Source organism: Oryzias latipes, chromosome 16 (assembly GCF_053564925.1).
Source record: "Oryzias latipes strain Hd-rR chromosome 16, Olatipes_Hd-rR_3.1".
NCBI classification, from domain to species: Eukaryota; Metazoa; Chordata; class Actinopteri; order Beloniformes; family Adrianichthyidae; genus Oryzias; species Oryzias latipes.
The window spans coordinates 15340170-15357637 of record NC_136252.1 but is presented as its reverse complement, the minus strand read 5'-3'; the positions used below and the strand labels follow the sequence as shown (position 1 = coordinate 15357637).

General features: G+C 38.7%; 1 long non-coding RNA gene across 1 annotated transcript; it reads left to right on the top strand.

The window, feature by feature from the left end:
- The first annotated feature begins 4228 nt into the window (after window positions 1-4228).
- On the top strand, window positions 4229-7190 carry LOC111948996 (uncharacterized). Its single transcript, XR_002875001.2, has 5 exons — window positions 4229-4405; window positions 5195-5261; window positions 5403-5539; window positions 5606-5767; window positions 6748-7190. It is a non-coding gene; the product is annotated as an uncharacterized LOC111948996 (long non-coding RNA).
- The last annotated feature ends 10278 nt before the right edge of the window (window positions 7191-17468 follow it).

Genomic DNA, 17468 nt, shown 5'->3' with positions numbered 1-17468 from the left:
CTTCCCTTTTCTTTTGGTATCTCACATTTGTACCACGTTTTCTGTCTGGACACTAAACCCCACCAGGAACCGTATAACATTTTGGGTTTTTAGATACAAACCACCCATTTATTGCAAGTTTAAGAATCATGAATCATAAAGAGATATGCTAATATAGTATCAAATTGATGACTAATTTTTAAGAATATTTAGTTTTTGTTAATTTGTTCATGAACATGACCCATAAAACAAGACAAACTGGGGTTTGTGAGGTAAAGAAGAGGATCAAATCATTGTGCATTTTTCAGGAAATTAGCCTAGTTGGTTAATTAAAGTATTGTCTATCTTTTTTAGGGGGGATGGGTGGGTAATTGTTCAGTATTTTCTTTCATTTCACTTACCTTTACTCTTATGGACACGAGAGAGGGGGGGGGGGGGGGGGGGGTCTTTTTTCCCTCCCAAATGGCCTTTTCACTCGCAAGATATGAATTTTTCACCAACATTTTCTGAAAACTTCCTTTCAATATTACTTTCCACCACAACTCCTGCTGCCATCATCAGAGACACTTCACGCCTCGGACACTCCCTGTTGCATATGTTGCCTTCAGGCAAACGCTACAGGTCAAGCAAAGTAAGAACAAAAAGACTCCAGAACATTTTAAACAGGGCGAGGAAAAATTAAGATCAAAACTGGACTTCTCCATCTAAACTGCAATGTGGTCATGTAGCATTTTGTAGTTTTTTTTTCTACGGGTTTTACCATTGTTTGCATTTATTAATTGCATATCTTGTTTTTTTTAATGAAAAATGCACTTTTATCTGGCAGCAATTTAATGTTGTTTTTTCTGTTTTAGTGATAAATTGATGCAGTTTTTATGTATTTTTATTTATTATTTATAGTGGTTGATATTAATTTGTACTGAACAATGTCATTGTACATTGTACTGTCATTGTTCAGGTGACAATGACAATAAATAAATATTTATTTACCAAAAACATAATCTTAAAAACTAAATTAAATCCAGGCAGTTTTTAAGTTTGACTGTATTTTGCTTTATTTAAACTCTACCTCAAAGCACTATATATGTTGATCAGGATAGTACAGGAGCAGTAGAGTGGAATTTGTTGTGATAGAATACATTTGTTAATAAACTCTTGATGAGTAACAGTGTAAATTTGCCAACACAGTATAAATTAGAAATTTAGGTCATTATTTTGGTTTTGTTCTAAATTCTTACATGTGAAATTAATATTTTATTGCAACAATACCAGCACACATCTGGACACGCTGCAGAACTACTCTTTTCAGACCTAATGATTCGCTTTGCCTTTTAAAATCTGCAGTTTCATCATGGTTGACATCAAGCACGAGGACTTCTGTTGCCCACTTTAAAGAAGCAACAGTGCTAATTGCATTTCATGTTACCAGGTTAGTGGCAAAATGTAGGATAAATGATCTGATAAGGTAATGAAAATAATCCCCTTATAATCCTAGAACATAGACTATTTGGTGTAAATACCAGTGTGTTCAACGAACAGCTAATGGCTATCAAATAAATAGATAAATATTCCCAACCAGTTATATTCATCTTCACTCTTAAATGTTTGTCAACTTCCTCCTCTGTTCACCACCCAGCCTCTCAGAGGGGGTGATGTTTCAGCTGGACAGCTAATTATCTGCTCGGGCCCACACCATAGGTAGTTTACATAAGGGCATCAAGTTCCTATGACACCCTGTCATCTCGCTGTATAATTAAGCGAATGAATTCTGTGTCCGACCCCATGACCAGCCACTGTCACCCTCCAAACAAATGGAAAAGACATATTTAAACTTTGAGCCTTGCTGGGATGAAACAGTCGTGTTGATTACCTGACACATTCAGAACTTTCTTTAGGATTCACAACATTAAGGCCACCTATCCCCCCCCCCCCCTTTGTCGTCCTGTCCACTTCCTGTGAAAGAGTGATGTTTCCTCTGTGGACAACTAATTATCTGGGTCTGACCCTCAGCTGTCTTCATGCAGGATCCTATTAGGCAGCCAGCAGGTTGAAATCACCACCATCGGCCCCCTCCAATCCCCTTCCGTCGAATATATTTATTTCCCTTCACTTCCTGCTTCTGAATATTAAGAATAGATTTTTACATGTATATGTGCGTGCTGGGGATAGGATTGAGAATGAGGAGGAGGAGGAGGGTGCTGGAGGATACTCTACTGATGGGTGAATGGCGGGCCGCGAAATGACGAGCAGCCTGACTGAATGCTTGTCCATCACTCCCCATTCTCTTGGTTACAGGTGGTCTCTCATTTTCTCGACCGGCACATATCTGCCTGCCTTTATATGACAGCCTGGGCTCGCCAATTTGCATGTTCGACAGACAACAAACGGGCCTGTGCATGTCAAAATAGGTGGCGGTGCGTGACAGTTTCTACACAATGCTGTCTCCTTTTGGCTTGACCCTCGACCTCACGCCATGTCTCCTTTCATAATCAGGGAAAGGGGAAGATGGGGCAAAGAAATCATCCAGCCTTCCTTCCTGCCTCTTTCTGCGGCTGCATCTTCAGAATAAATCTGATACCAAGGCCATTAGCTATGCTTTTCTATGTGCTATGTGTTCTCCCTTATTCTCAGTCTGTTTTCTTCTGACTGTCTGCCTATCTCTCCCTTACCTTTCCTCTCCATCGGTTTTGTGTTTTGGCACAAAAGTCTTCATATTTAAAGAACAGCCCATCTAGACTCTCCTGCTGGTTCCAGATACCCCCCCCCCCCCTTCAAATCAGTGCCAAAAACAATTGAGGTTTCCATATTGGGATAAGCGCTTGTTAAATTTCATCAAAAAAGATTATCAGTCAAATCTGAACACTTGAAAGCAATAATAATAATAATAATAATAAATTTTATTTAGAATGCGCTTTACATTTTAGATAAAATCCCAAAGCGCTAGAGCTCTTTATCCCCAAATCATCAAACACTCAGCAGTCTTAGGTTTTTTCATTTCTCCTCCGGTGTGTCATCTGTCATGAGAGCAAAACCAAGCGTTGAAATCCCGCTGCTGAACTTCCCATAATGATTTTCATCTCTCTGATTAACACCGTGATAGTACAGGGAGACTAATTGCCTTTTGACACCTGTGACATTTGTCTGGGTCACCTTTATTTTAACGAGTGTCTGATATCTCAACATGAAATTCAAACAACTGTCAGGAGGAGACCTGCCTTCACTGGAAAACTTCCATCACAGCGACTTCTGTAATCTGCCCATGAACTTTCCTCCTCGTGTTCCCGCGGAAAAAGAAGCTGACTTAAAATGGATCACCTTGTAGCGGTACAGGACTGGGGTTTTTAGAATTAACACATAATCACGCTACTGGGTTTGATTAAGTCTTATACTTTACATATTTAAGGAGCCTGTTACATCATTAGCCAGTGTTGAGCGGAGAAGTGTTGAAAGTCACAGAGGCATCAGAGAGAGGTTAACAGGGACGAGGGCAGCGGGTACCAAGAGATTGCTCCGTCATCAGCGCACAGAAACATAATCCTGAATTATATGATAAGTGACGAAGTGAAGAGCCATGTCTCAGGCTTGAAACGTATGTGGAAGACTTTTTTCTGATCAGAACATGCTTTTGCTAAGAGTAGCCTTTGTTGAGTTACTTGCAAGTTCTTTTCTTGCTTTACATGGCTTTTGTGCCCTGTATGCTTCTGGTTTTTGTAATGTAGTTCAATCTACATTGATAGTTGTTATCACTGCAAGTTCCTGTAGTGTGCCATCTCACTGTGAGAGAGACTTACTTCTGATGCAACAGCACATTAGCAAAATCCTCCTAAATATGCCCGAAAAGGACTTTTCTACTATTACCGTATTCCCCCCACTATAGATTATAAGGAAAACGTCAATGAATGGTCTATATTTGAACTTATAACAAATATGTTTAAAGTTATATCAAATATAAGGCGCACCGAACCATAAGGCGCATTAAGAGAGACAAACGGGTCAGTGATGTGTCAGTCACTCAGTCAGACTTTAGTGACTGCGTTGACAGTACACTGAAAAAACTAACTTTTTGCTCCAGTAATATATACGTATTTATTCCTTGTAATATTTACAAAATAATTTGAATATTTTGCTAATACAAAGATTTTTCGAGTAAAGAATTTACATTTTACATATTTTTTATGAGTAATGAAAAACTATCTGTTTATAAGTAAGAACTACCTTTCAAATTTTTGAAATAACTTTGGCAGCATTCATTAATATTTTGTAAGTTTTACTAGAAAAACTTCAGTCGTTCTGCAATGATCTGCGCGCATGCGCACACGGCCAGCGCCTTCTTTTCCCTCTTTTTTTCGAGCGGAAGGAGCAGAGGAATGAACGGAGAAGCGGAGCAGGAAGCCCTCTGCCGCCGTCGCGTCGTTGCATAATTACCGTAAGTATTTTAAATACAATAAAATAGTTTTACTTTTGTTAATGTTTTGTCAGAAGCAGGAGAAGTCTATATCGCTAAATTTTGAATGTATTCGAGTCGTTCGTGGTTATATTCGCTGTGAATGTCAGGGTAACTGCTAGCTTACTACTTTCTCAAGTTAGCGGGAGTTAAAACGAGACTGAATAAACAAAATTTGTGTAGGGAAAATGTATTTTTTTTCCCTACACAAATTATATATATTGAACTGCCGGCTGGCGGTGGTGGTTATGAACTGTCGACGGGGGACTCGGAGCCGTTGAATTTGAATTGACGGCGGGGGAAAAGGGTTTTTATTAGAAGCGCACTGAATTTGAACTGTCGACCGGGACGGGGTGGGGTTCTGAACTGTCGCTGGCTGAATTTGAATTGACCGCAGAAACAAAAAATGTGTCCAAAAGCGCGAGCATTTGAATTGACAGGGGCGGCGGGATGGGTGGGTGTGGGGTGAGACTGTACAGGAGCCGCAGGTGCTTTTTGCCACAGCTGAGACGCTGCAAACTCCTAGTAAAGTGTGAAAGTCAAGATGAGGACTGCAGGAGAAGGATGCTTTAAAACTTTGGTGAAAAATTGATGACCACAGCCAAATGACACTTTCATTGAAAGTGTTACTTAGAGACTTTAATTGTGTGCACTTAATTCAAAACAGAAACGGAATATAAATGTTCATATAGTTTTGTAATTTAGTCAAATAATACAAAGCTAATAATTGAATTAATGCATGTTCTATCTAAACATATTTTTTACCAACAGGAGATACTTGTTAGTGGATGAATTACCAGAGAAGAGATTGGATTGGGAAACAAACAGCTTTATTCAGGCAAGTAGAAAATAAAACTAATTTTAGCAATCAATTATTGTAACATTTTTTGATTTTATGAAGTTATATTTATGCATGTGCTTGTTTAAAGTTCTCTGTGTGTCATTGTGTTGGTGTTATTCTTTTTTTGTTCTTCTTTAGGGTGCTAATATAGGGGATAGTTCAGTAGGAACAAGGACGTGGACACGTTCTCCAGCCAACGGCTTGAAGTAGTGAGGTCCAACCCTGCCATTAAAGATTTCATGGAGAGATTGCCTGCTTTATTTTCTAAAGCTGAGGTATGAGGCTTGTAATTCTTGAACATTTTTGTGCATCTTAAATTTACTTATTTGTTTATTTTTTAGATCATAGAGGAATCATCATGGGATGATGGTTACACCCATTTCCGTGGAGCAGATGTTCATGTACAACTCGACAACTGCACACCAAAACGTATTGGTCTGATGGAGGCAAAAGGAGGGATTGTTGGAAGCAAGATTATGCTGATTTTGCAAAAACTTAGACAGGTGGGTTTAGTCAAAATCACTTTTGTTACTTTTACTTTTTGTGTTGCACAATTAAATGGCATCTTTCTACATGACTACTACTTAAAACAGAAAATAACACTGGTTTTAAGTGCCACTAACTTTTGTTCATGATGAGACGCCTTAGTCAGGATGATTAAGTATGTTACTTATGAGTAAGTGATTACTCTAAGTCCCATTTCTTTTTCAATTACATCATACTGCACACACTACAACGGAGTATTAGGGCCAGTTTTGCAACAGCATTTTTGTTCTTTTATGATTACGACTAAAGTCCTACATTTACAAGAAAAAAGTTATAACTCAAATTATGAGAATTCGGTTGTACATTTATGACTTTAAAAGTCACATACTACATTTTTACTTTTGCCCCGTAAGTTTGTGTTATTTAAAGTCATATGTTTTTTTACTTTAAAAGTTGTAAACGTAAGAATTTAAAATGCGTAAATTTACAAGAATAAAGTTATAAATATTACTACTTTTCTTTTTTTGATACCACTGATCGATGTTGTGTGTTTGGACTTTCTATTTTTGGAAATTGGCGAATGTATCGGTGAGCTCGGCACTGTTTCTAAGTTTACCAGATTAATCAGCACCGCTCTAACTTCAGTGAGTTTTGGTTTCACCACCAGCTGCAGGAAAGTCACCTGGATGCTACCGCTCACTGGAGAACCTCCATTTTTGCCCTCATACAAAATGCTGAGGTCTGATTGGTCTGCACTGCAGATAATGAAACATGGAACCAACTTTTTCTTTAGCTTAAAATTGCAGTACATATAAAAACCTCTTTTAAAAATGAATGCTTACTTAAATGCCTCAGCGAAATAGAAGAAATACCCCAGGCAATGTTTTGATGAGCAAATGACATTTCAGAATAGTCCAGAAACTGAATTCCCTGATTCACTGCCTTTAATGTAATTGGCTTTTTAACTTTATTCATTTATTTTATTTTTCTGTTACAGGAGGATGTTCACTGTGATCCCTTTCATGATGCAGACATGAAAATCTTTGTTGTCCATTCTACTGAAGAAGATCCAGTTGATGGCAAAATGGTTCTTGAGGGACAAAAGATCCTTTCCCAGTGTCAAAATACTGCAAAAGCCGGTGCTCTGCTGATGGGGTACATTTATGGACTGTTTGTTTAATGATATTGTGTTGGAGGAAATGTAAACTGATTACATGAACAAAGTATATTAAGTTATTTAATATTTAATATTATTATTTAATATTTTTGTGTTTTAGAAAATTTTAATTGATTACATGAACAGAAAATTAATATTTTATTGGAGAATACTTAAATCGATTACATGGACAAAGTATTGGTTGATAATTTTGTGTTGGAGGAAATGTAAACTGAATAAAAGAGCAAAGTATTTGTCATTGATGAATAAACAGTTGCAAAGTATGTTTTTTGTTTCATTTATTGTGGAGATTGGGTCAGGGTGAAAATATTTGAAAATCATATTTAAGTTTACTCAGATGTAATATGTAATACTTAACAGTAATAGCTAAATAAGTTTAAATATTTTCAACACCTTCTTTAGTAAAGTATTGTACATTTTACTTAATTAAACTAAGTAAATGAACCTTGTAAAAGAAATATCACCAAGTAAACATTACTTAAGATTCCATCATAATGTGACTTGTGGAAGTTAAGTAAATTTTACTAGATCATTGTTTGTAATTTATATGTCCATAAACGCATTAAAAATTACTTAAGAATTGTTAGTGCAAATTGTTACGAGGATTTTCTTTAGTAAATCTTATTAGTTATTTTTTTCAGTGTAACTAGGTTTGTGTCTAAATTCCTTCACTACTCACTGCTTGGTGAACTATACAGTGCATTCGCCATTTTGCAGCGCTTTTAAAATCCAAGCCACAAGATAGTCCTACACTACATAGTTTTTGAGTAGTAAGGAATGCGGACACAGCCTAGAACTTGTTTGTAACACGTTAGCCATTTTAGAAGAGTTAGCCACGTTAGCATATGGACAATACCTGGAACTCCCAACCTTGTCTGTTTATGCTAACTCCCAACACATTCTACAAATTCCAAAATCAAGTGTCCTAGAAATTTCCCAGAAGTCTCTGCGAAAAACCAGTGTGCATCAATGCTCACTAGATTGGCAATTATAGACCACAATGCATTGGGTCTATTATTTTACCCTCAACGTTCTGATAAACCGGGGTTCACCTCTACTTGCCAGCTGGGCTAATAATATGTGGAGGTTGGCAGTTGAGTGTGACTTAAAGTGTTCAAAGTGAATAAATTAGAACTTTTGCAAAAGCACACAACCATGAAATCAGCCGTTGTCTACGCCTAATCTTTTTTGCAGTTTCACAGGAGCCATAAGTCATGCATGAAAGGATAATTATTACTCTTGTCATCACTGATGTCTGCCTATTTAATATTTGCAGTGTAAACATTTCAGACTAGAAGCAGTTCCTGTTCTTCACTCTCACCGAAACAAACACAGCGCAGATGAAGACATCCAGTGGCATTGTCTCTTTGTTTCCTCTCCTTTGCTTGAAAAACATTGTCTGACTCCTGGGGATTAGTTTTAATGTTGCGTTAATCCCTTTCCCCGGAGTCATGCGTGTTCTGCCACTGTGGGGATCATTCTTTGATATCAAATGGCAAAGGGAGAAACTCTGAAACCACTTCTGATCCCTCTTGCGAGATGTGTTGTCAAAACACAGGTGTGAATGGGAATGTCTTAACTGCGGTGTGTTACAGCCGGTTTTCGTCTTCACTTTTACAGTTCCAAGGGTGGGTTCACAAAGAGAGTCAAACTCAGAAAGGCAGACAACGAGAAACAGATGATTTTCAGGGAAAAAAGTGCACACTTAAATGATTTTCTTTCCCCTTTGTCAGTTTTATTTTGCAGAAGCAGTGCTCAAGTGATAAAAGAAAACGATCTACACAAGGTTACCCTTTGAAAGAATTATAATTTAAAAAACAAGATAAGGCTCAAGCTATTGATACTCTGGTAAACGGTAAACACGGGTTCCTAAACAGGCATTTGTCATATATTTTTTTCATTTTCTAATGATTACTAGTGCATGTCCATCACCTACAGTTGGAAGAAGGCTGCGTTTGAAGCGTCTTGTTCCAGGCTTTTTGCTTTCACAGTTCTATTCTGATATATTTAAGAGTTGGGCTTAGGTAGGTAATTGCTTCCCTACACTTCTGGTTCCTCCTTATTGCTCCAATTGAGGGGCACATTTGAACCTTTAGTGATGTCCGAAAGTCTTCTTTGAAGACTGTAATCTCTCCACCGGTAGGGTGATCCGCTTTGCGCTGTGGCATGGAGGAGAAATGTATTTCTGAAACACAGAGATTTGCACTTTAACATAAGTATTCAGTTTTTGCCTGACTTTTCAAAGTTATAAAATCGATGTTATGTATTTTCCGCACCAACGTAGATGACCTGCGACTATTGGTGACATCATCCAGAATTGGAAGAAGCTAATTTTCCAAAGGTCTCCACTAGGAGGGATACGTGTGGGGATAGGGAGAAGCCATAGTGGTCGGGCAGCAAAGGCTTTGGTGTCATATAATTGTGTCTGGGCACAAACCGTCATTTTTAATTTCTTCTCCTTTATCAATTTTCAAACGATCGGTACTTCCATGAATTAGAAGGGGCGCCCTCCTTACGTCAAAGTTTGATCTGGTTCAACTTGCATCGTATGTTCAATAGCCCTGCCTTTTGTACTTAGACTCCGAAAAACAGTCCTAAAAATGTTCCCAGCCTCGTGTGAATGCCAGAGTTTTGCACAGGGAATCCCAAAACGCACATTTACACCCATTTACATAGACTTTTCCCTGACATCGGTGTGAACGTAGCTTCACACTCTGAAGGTGTTAAAAGCAAAGCAACAAAGGCTCTGGATTGATTTAGAAACTTTCAATACATTCCCAGAAAATATCATCAGTGTACACGCACTGAACTGTCACTTTTACTCACCTCACACTTGAGAAAACAACATTGGACTGAAAGGACAGTGTATCCTTTTAAATAAAGAAAAGCAGCTTTTGTCACCTTAACTGGAAAATAAAAAAGCTATGATGGCGGTATTTACTAATTTGTTTTATTCTTAGTCTGGTGATTTGATGTATACATTGTGTTTGACATGACAAACTTTTCAACATCATGAAGACTTGCCTCATGACATAAACAATTCTGTTGATTTTAGCATATTAATCGCAGTTCTCAAACAAAGAAGAAACGCATGCATAAAATGCACAACCAGAGGGAGATAATATTATTCAATCGGAATCCCCATAAGCCGGTTCCTCCTCTTACATCTCAGATGCCCTCATTAGCGTCGACAGTCGAACATCCCTGCATGCAGGAGCTCGCGTGTATTTCTGCGACGATCTCCCGCGCTACAACTATCATTCAAATTTGACTTCACAGCATTTGTTCTTTCCCATCATCCTCTGCTTCTTGATATAACCCCCCCCCATTTCCTCTGTTTTATGAGCCTGTTATTTATTTGCCTCATTAGCGACTGTTTCTTTCCATTAAAGCGCCTCTTCATGCCAGCGTTTTCCTCGGGGAGAGCACAGAGACCTGTGCACATCTTGGCAATCGTGGCTCCAATTGGTTTGGCTCTTAAATAGAATTGAAAACAAATGCTTCAACCGCGTTCCTTCCCACTGCTGTCCCCGCGGTTTTCCGGCTCCTGAATGAGGAGCCATGTGAGCACCTGCCAATTAATAACGTTGGTGTGAAAAAAGAAAGTCGGCGTTTGATCATGAGCCCCTGCTATTACCTGTGTACTGACATTACTGGGAGTCAGGTGCCACCTTTTCAATATCCCCCGAGGTCCACACACTCACACGAAGCCCCCGTGGGCACACGGAGGAATTTCCAGAGCCCAAAGAAAGGTCAGAGGGCCTTCTGACATATTTGCCATCATTCTCTTATTAACTCTCCTCGTTTGAACAAAAGAACATCAAAAGTAAGCAAAACATATAATTACTGGCATTAATATAACGAGCTCTTGGAGATAAGCCACTCTCCTAAGCCCACAACCCACTCCCCACCTCCCACACTCATAGGGCATGAAGGAGGGGAACAGACGGAAGACAGAGCGCCCCTTCAATTAAGTAAGCTGTTCAGCCAACAAGAACGATCGTATTTAGGAGATAATTAGCAGATCATTTTGCAGGTATGTCTGGCACAAACCACAAACGGCGGTGTTAAGGGAAATAGCAAGGAGGGCGTCAAAGGATGGAGGCTTGTGAGATGTGCAAAATGCTCTGATGGACTCCTTAAAAATACTGTAAACAGGGCACACACTCTTTCCCCACCTTTAGACAAGGCCTAAACTTCCCTCCATCTCTCTGCCCTCCTCCTCCTCCTCGTTCTTCTTTTTCTCAGAGGAGCCTTCGTTTTCTGTATGATGAGCTCCTGGGGGGCTTCAGCATTTGGCAGGAGGCTTTGTCTCTCATATGAGATGAAAAAAAAAATAATAAAATAAAATAAAGAAAAAAGAAAGACGGAGAGAAAAGAAGAAAAACTGAGAGGGAGAGTGAAAACCTGAGACCCCCAGGGGCACTTCTCCCCACATTGTGAGGATTTGCCTAACAGCTTCACAAGAGGGTTTACATCTCCCTCTGAACACGAGCGTTATAATCACAGATCAAAACAAATTACCTATCTGTAGTCAGCAGAGGTGTCTGCCTGTCAAAAGCCCAGAGTTACATAAGATTTAAGTCAGTGCTAACTGAGCCTCTGATTTGGGGCACGGGGTGAATTCTTACTTTGAAACGCTGACATTCAAAACGCCTAACGGAAAGACTCCAACGACACATAACGCACCAAATGACTGCGAAGAAAAAAAGATCTGCCTATAAAATTATTTTATAAAATTACTCAGACTGTTCATTATAATGACTATAGCAGAAAAAAAAAGAAAACAAAGTACCGATGGGATTGTCTCCTTAGAAACCAGCTTGGTGACATCTTCCAAGATACCACCCGCTCCATGCAAGACAATGTCAGCGGCAACTTGCTGTTGTAAACATCACTGTGTGGATGATCTGCTTACTCCGTGAAAGAACAGGAGAAAAGAAAAGTGCTGCATTTTCACAAAATGTGTACGACACAAGGTCTTTTGGGCGTCCAGACCTCTTGGAAAACACATTTGTGGCGAATGACAGACTCTGCAACACTACCTGTAAAATAATACATGGCTGATCATCCGATTAGGAGGCATCTGTTCTTATTTTTCCTTTGCAGGGATGCATTTTTATTATTATTTCTTTTTTTGCTTTCTTCATTCCAGAGAAGTTCTCCAATCTGTTATTTCTGCTGTGGCCGGAAGGTAAAAATTTTAGATCACACAAGTTTTCAGCCCTCAGGATAGGAGAGGTAGTAGACAAATACTTTTTATTATATTTAAACTGTCATATCATTTTTTTATAAGCGCAGTCTTTTCACATTTTCTTTCACAGCTGTGTATCATGATACCAGTGAGAAAGCAGTTGGGCCACAGGGGCGGCAGGTTTCAACAAAACCTGTGCAGCAAGGAAACAGTCCTTACAGAACAAGTTCAGGCACAATCGCAAAAGAGAAAAAAAAAATGTAGTCATATGATCTAACTCATAACATTGCGTAGACCCCAGTGCTGCTATCAAGCAACTGTTTCCACTTTGGTACCTGAAGGGAAGTGATGAACCTTTATGACCAAAAACAAAGTTTTATCTCAAAAAACTCTGCTGTCACCTCAAGGCACCTCATGAAGCGTTCATGCAGGTGTGTGGTTTGAGATGTCAATATAAACTGTGTCGTTGTAAGAACATCCAGCTTTTGTTAAAGGATCAGAGCTTTGTCTTTGATGCTTTTCAGAGATGCTAATGTCAGGGTCCACCCCTAGTTAAGTCCAAGGAGAAGCGAAAAACTGTGGGAATATCAATCTCTGGAATTACACATCTATTATTGCACAATTAGCACCCAATAGATGCATGATTGACACCTTATTTCAGCAACAGTGTTTCCTTACACTAATAAAAATAACAAAATAGTGTCAGACAATTTAGACATATTTCCAAGTTGCAATTAAAAAAGAAGCAAACAGAAGTAACAACTGCATTTTCGATGCTGTGCAGCCTTACACCTTCAAGTTTGGAAATCCAACTCCTCCAAATCCTAGATTAGCGGATCACAGAATCTGAGGCGCTAGTGAAAACATCCAGGTCTGCCAATGACTCCGTTATTGTTCTAAAACAGACTCAAATGAAAACCTCATTAGTTTTATCTTTGAGCTGGAATCAGGGGGTGCTGTCTGGCACGGATTCCCAGCAGTCAAAACAGAAAACAAGAGCTCACTGTGTGCTCTTTGAGACATCAAGGTGTCTGATCTGAATTGCTTTAGCTTGGAGGGAGAATGGCTTTACCATCTCTGTGAAACTGATCCATGAAGTGGATTAGGGATGGTTCTTCTTTCACTCAAAACAATACAGCAAGAAGAGTTAGCGGAGGAGGTGGATGGAGCACTACGTGTGTTTGTGTTTAAGGGGAAAGCTTTCTCAGGACTGACCAAAAAAAACCACTATAGCTTCTTTTTTTTTCTTCATGTGCGTATAATGGAAAAGTCACAGGAACAGTTTAATGGCAGCATCTTGCTTTACTTACGGTTAGCAAATATGGAGACCAAACTTGTGATGTGGCGATGAAGTTGCAAGAATTTTAAGCTTGGTGAGTAAAATGAATAAACAAAATTGAACTCAATAATGTAAAAGTGTAAGTTAAAAATATATACTAAAAATAATACGGTATTGTCTGCACTGTAGGGCAAACTGGATTATAAGGCGCACCACTAATGATTGGTAAAATTTCAGATTTTTGTCATAGAGGCAAACCAAACTATAAGGCGCCTTAAGCGAGAAAAAAAAGAGTCAGAGGCTATGTCCCCTAACCCTAACCCCTAACTGCTAAAAAAACTATACAGTGGGGCACTGAATTTTAAAAGCAACTCGGACACACTGCTTTTGTTTATTTATTTTTAAAATCTCATTAATATGAGAGTCTTGCAACAATTATGGTTCCACTGTCTTCTGAAGATAAAAACGTTGATGGTTTATTAAAATAATACATTTTTTGGGGGGGAAAATCTTCCGACGCAATGCCTTGTGGTTCATATTCGCCAATCTTGTTAGCATTGATGCACACTGGTTTTTCGCAAAGACTTCTGGGAAATTTCTAAGGCTCTTAATTTTGGAATTGTAGATTCGGACAGCACTACAAATTGACGAACGCACTATAGTGAGTAGTGAAGGACTTCGGACACAACCAGAGATAAGTCTTCACGCCAGTCGGACTTTATTAAATGCGTTCACTGTAACCTTAGAACGTGTTTGTAACTCGGTACACGTTAGCCATATTAGCAGAGTTAGCATTCAAGTTCTTTAACTCTCAATAGAAAATGTTTCTGTGACCACGCTAACCCCCAACCTTGTCAGTAAAACGTAAGAAAAAAAAACAGTCAGAACATGCTACGGGTTAGCCACACTAGCGTTTTTACAAAACACCCAACCTTTTTTGCAACTTATTTAAATAACAGACTGACATTTTGACAGAGTAAACACAGCCAGAATTAAGGCGCTCCGAGGTAAAAGGTACTCTGACGTTTAAAAAAAAAACCAAAAAAAAAAAAACCTTAAGGCTTTAGACTCTGCCTTTTAGTGTGGAAACTACGATGCACACATTTAAAAAGTTTTCTCTACCCAATAAAAAAAGATAAACTGATACACCTTTGTTGATGTGCACATCGAGAACAACCAAAATGTTGTGTCTTTGAGCATAAGAACCTTCAGTATTTTCAAACCGCAGCTCCATTGGGATATTTTTAGATGCCAGCATGGCTGTTCACCAAGGTTTTAGTCCAGGGATGAGGGTCAGACCACACATGCATCCATGCACAGCCTCACCCGAGTAAACACACACACAGTCGTAGCCACCCTCACACACACACAGTTTGTCCTTGGCCTGGCACCTGTTTTGGCAAGGTGGCAGTATGGCTTCATAACAAATGAGGGACGCCCAGGCTATGCCAGTAAAGCTTGGTCCCTTGGCAGACTCCACCAAATCATCTTTTCTTCACAGGAGTTATGACTCCGGGGAGTTCATCATTAGTCAGGAATTGGAAAAACACTGCCACACACTCAGCTGCCAATGACCTAGGATGAAAAGTTACCGTAGCTCAAACTCAGAGACAAATTTAAATCATCATATAGGAATACATCTTTTTAACACTAATTATTTTAAATGTTTCACACAGCAAAATTACAGTTATTCAGTTTTAACCTAACTTTTTATACCATATATGTGGTATTTATTTTTTTTAGCCCGCTGGTAAATAAAAAGGAGGCTTTGTCTCAAACAAAAAGAAATCTATAGGATTAAACAACTTGTCATCATTGAAAAATTACTCTTAAAACCAAAAACTTCTAGTTAAAAAGAAAAGTGAAACATATTTGTAACCCCTTAATGCAGTGTAGTAGTAGTAAATTGAAGTAGCTTATCTTCCTTTTTCTTTCAATGGTAACCCTTTAAAAGTAGAAAGCCTCCATCAGGCTTCAGCATGATGGAGGCATACTAGTGCTAACAAACATTTGTTTGAGATTGTCACCAAACTATTGATGTAGGTAGTGAGTACCTAAAACATTTTCTGTAATCTAGAATAAAACAAATCTACAATGAGAGAAAAGGCTGAATAACATGTACAAAATAATACATTTTTTGTTAAGGAGGTGGAGAATCTAGATTTATTTTTTGGTTTCAGTTTAATAGATAACAGGTTAAAATATCTGGGTTTTCACCACTGCTGCTCTTTAGCATTACATTTAATTAAAATTTTAGGCAGTTTGCAATTTTATGTCAAGTAATTTTTGTTAAGCAAAAAAAGTAAGTAAAGTTAAAAAAAAAAATAGTAAAACAAAAGCTTTTTAAGCCACTTTTTACAAGAGTTTCGGGTTCAGTACACAGGAGAATTTAAAGATAACTTCACCTACATGTACATATGATAACATTTGTAATTAAATTAAAACTGCGTGGTCAATTTGTATTGTGACTGAGGTGATTATGCTGGTGTTGACCAGATATTAATAAGGCACAAAGAACCATCCCAATAATGTAGACGGTGGGAACTCTTTTATTATATAAAATTAAAATGCAGATTTAAAATACACAGATTTTTTTTGTGGGTACATGCAGCAAAAATCTTTTTTTTCCTTTGACTTCATGCTAAATTATTTTAAAAGTTTGAACTGTTTTGCTTCCTAAATTGAGTTAGTTTGTCTTTGCTACAGTTTATTAAATCTATTAAAATCAAACTAATCAGTCTTATCATCTGTCTAACTTAACGAGTCAGCAGCCCTGTATTTCTTTTTTCTTTTTTTGGCTGTCAGAATTAAATTACTTGTGGGTAAATGTGTTCTGCTTGCTGGTACTCCTCAGGTGGAAATCCGTTGCTCAGAGGAGAATAGAAACACAAACAGCAATGGTATGATTGGAGTGCTGACACGTTCATTAGCACATAGGCAGATTTGACACAGCTGGAAGATGTAGCGAAGAGCTGCTGTCAAGCTCTTGGATTGCTGCAAGACTGGCACAAACTAAGGGTTGGATGCTCATTGCCGTGTCATAAGAGACCTGGTGCTGTCTCGTCTCCTTTTTAAAAAAAAATATTTTATTTATTTTCCTCCCTCGTTGTGTCGCTGCAACACACTGAGTGTCATCATTTGCATGAGTTTGACACCCTGATGTCTGGCTTCTTTGTCCTCTCTCCAACTTGTTTCCTCTCTGTCCGTCTTCTGCTCTCTCGCCTTCCCCCTCTGTTCATCTCCGTCGTCTCTCCCTCTTTTTTTTATTTTCCCTCCCTGTGCCTCTCGTCTTTCTGCGGATGGTGGCGGTGCCATCCATGCCAATTATGGCAGTCGAGCAGGTGGCTCCACGCAGGTGGTAGAGGATTAATCCCTGTAAAGACTTCACTTCATTAGGAAATCCTTTTAATGTGGCCAGTTGATTGATAAATCTCCCAGACCTCTCTGAGAGTCCCTAGATTAGTGCCAAGTTTGTCTATTATATGCTAGCTTGACCCTAATGTCAAAGACAGAGAGGAAAGCATGGAAGGATGGGGAGAAACTGAAATGTGTTTTGCGTCGTTCTTGCTGAAGTTAGTTGTTTGAGGGGCACTGTTTGCTGAGTGAGTCACATAAACTCAGTATTTTATGCCAAGAATTGAAAAATGTGGAATATTATAAATGAGCTGCTGAAAAGTTTCCAGACTCTAAGTTGCAGTATATAAAAGTAAATTATGGGGTGGAAAAAAGGCAAAGAAGAAAATAAAATCAGCTTTAAAAATGTAAATAAAAGTCCCAAACTATCTAATTATTTTTAACAGCAGGGGCGGAGCTACAGGGGGCTATCGGGTGGCCTTCAGAAAACCTCGCACCCCAATTTTTGAGCCAATATTAGTATTGACAAAGATGAAGGAATCATCAATACAAGCTTCTTTAAGCATTGATGAAATGATATTAACATGTCTTCTGCCCCCCTCCCGCCCCCCATATAAAATGTTCTAGCTCCTCCACTGGTTACAAGAAATCGCAGCGTCAGTAGTCGACGGTGCAAACTGGCTCCTCGGCTTAAGACCACCCACGCTCTCCTTG